This window comes from Carassius gibelio, chromosome A19, assembly GCF_023724105.1.
Source record: "Carassius gibelio isolate Cgi1373 ecotype wild population from Czech Republic chromosome A19, carGib1.2-hapl.c, whole genome shotgun sequence".
Classification (NCBI taxonomy): Eukaryota; Metazoa; Chordata; class Actinopteri; order Cypriniformes; family Cyprinidae; genus Carassius; species Carassius gibelio.
Window position 1 is genome coordinate 30,191,074 of NC_068389.1, and position 2,414 is coordinate 30,193,487.

The 2,414-nt window shown below is 39.4% G+C and overlaps 1 pseudogene; it reads right to left on the reverse strand.

Moving 5' to 3' along the window:
• Positions 1-1,969: 1,969 nt before the first annotated feature.
• Positions 1,970-2,086, reverse strand: LOC127937609 (uncharacterized; annotated as a pseudogene).
• Between the last annotated feature and the right edge of the window lie 328 nt (positions 2,087-2,414).

Sequence of the window (2,414 nt, forward strand, 5' to 3'; positions counted from 1 at the left end):
TTTTCTAATGTAGCGCTGAGTATTAATGTTTTCAAACATTATTTTTGTATCAATGGTTCTCAGAGTTTGCCATTATCGTTAAAGTTGCAGTTGGTTTCTGCAAACGGAATCTTGAGAGCATTTTAGCTCTTCTTTTATCAGCTACTATAGTAAATCTAGAAACCACGACTTGTTCAGAGGGTGAATGAGTGACATGGGACATTTTTAGATGATCTTTCTAGAGTGAAAAGAAGAAAAAGACCATTTAATTCCCATCTGAATTCACAGGTTCAGACAGTGAATGAGTTTTATCATGGTGCCATTCATTATTCTTTGTTTTTAATAATATTTCTTCAGTTTCAGAACACAAATACCTCTTTTATGCTGCAAGTTAGGTCGATCGTTTTTCTATTGTTTTTTTTTTTTTTTTTTTTACAGTGCTGCAGCTTTTTATATGCAAATGTCTTGTTTGATCTTGTTTGGAATCAATAAGTAACTGTATCTTTGTTTGAATCTTCAATGCGATTCATCTCTCTTCTGATCCGCTGATTTCTCCTCTGTTTCTGTTGATTTTGTGCTTGTTTCTCTCTCTCTCTCTCTCTCTCTCTCTCTCTCATGTATATGTATATGTATATATGTATATATATATGTATATGTATATAGGCTTTAGGCTTAGTTTCAATTATTTTAGTATTATTTCATCAAATTAGACTAAAACAAGAAATGTTGCCTTGGTAACTAGCTGAAATAAAATGTTTTTATGTTATCTTTCACTTAACATGTATTTTATTTTATGTAATTAAATATTTCATTGGTTTCTAGTTTCAGTTTTAGTTAATTATAATAACCCTCTCAATGTCACAGACATCCAGCCGTTCTTTAATAAATATAAGGATGTTTCAACGCTCACACTTCTCTAAATATTTCTAATATTCAATCAGAGAATTGTTTCATCCTTTGGGTTTGTTTGTGGAAGGTCCCTCATAAATCATCATGTCAGAGCTGTCTAATAATCACTCACATCCTGTCTGAAAACCTCACATTACCTGACATTAATGAGCACAGGAAGTCATGTGACCAGAGATGTCTGACACAGCTGGAGGCATTCATGGTGGACATTTGATGATGTTTTGTATGTGAGATTTATTGATTATGTCAGTGAAATTCAAATGCATCACAAAACGAGCTGTATTTGTAAGTGCTAATGTTATTTATTTGTAAGTGCTATTTGTTATTGTTCTTTTCCCAACTCCAAATGTTTGATTGCATCCTTAATATATAGCTGTTCTCATGTCCAGTTTGGTTTTCTTTTGTATTTGCATGTTTAACTATCTGCCATGGTTATTCTGCTAATTAAAAGGCTGTGTGGTAATATTGTATTTGACATAGACAAGACATATGCTCAACATTCACCAACCTCAAACATGGCTCATCATCTGAGATATGTATGTAATAACTTTACATGGCAGCTCAATCTAATGTTAGCCTAGAGCCCCCTTCCTCAAATCTTGCCCTGGAGGTAATAATTATAATAATTAATAATAATTTGTTACATTTATATAGCGCTTTTCTAGACACTCAAAGTGCTTTACATTGTCAGGGGGTATCTCCTCATCCACCACCAGTGTGCAGCATCCACCTGGATGATGCGACGGCAGCCATATTGCGCCAGAACGCCCACCACACACCAGCTTACTGATGGAGAGGAGACAGACTGATGAAGCCAATCAGCAGATATGGGGATTGTTAGGAGGCCATGATGGTCAGAGGCCAATGGGCGAATTGAGCCAGGATGCCGAGGTCACACCTCTACTCTTTTCGAAAGACATCCTGGGATTTTTAATGACCACAGAGAGTCAGGACCTCGGTTTAACGTCTCATCCGAAGGACGGTGCTTGTTGACAGTATAGTGTCCCCATCACTACACTGGGGCGCTAGGACCCACACAGACCACAGGGTGAGCACCCCCTGCTGGCCTCACTAGCACCTCTTCCAGCAGCAACCTAGTTTTCCCAGGAGGTCTCCCATCCAGGTACTGACCAGGCTCAGCCCTGCTTAGCTTCAGTGGGAAACCGGTCTTGGGCTCCAGGGTGATATGGCTGCCGGCTGAGGTCCAATGCGCTGCAGAGTTTGGCTCCAACCCTGATCAAAGTCACCTGCCTGTGATTTTCTAATGATCCCAAACATTCATTGGCATTGATTAGCATGCTCAGGTGTGTTTGATTAGAGTTAGATCTAAACTCTGCAGGAAAGTGGATCTCGAGGACCGGAGCGATGGAGGGGACTGAGGTGCGTTCTGGGTTGATGCGCCGACTTACGGTAATGGGAGGATGCGACGTAGCAGAAACGAGTGAGAGTGAGATGGAGAATGAGGAAGCGGGAGAAACAAATTTTGGATGGGAGAAAGTTATTTCTAGGAAAAAACAAAAGAGAAG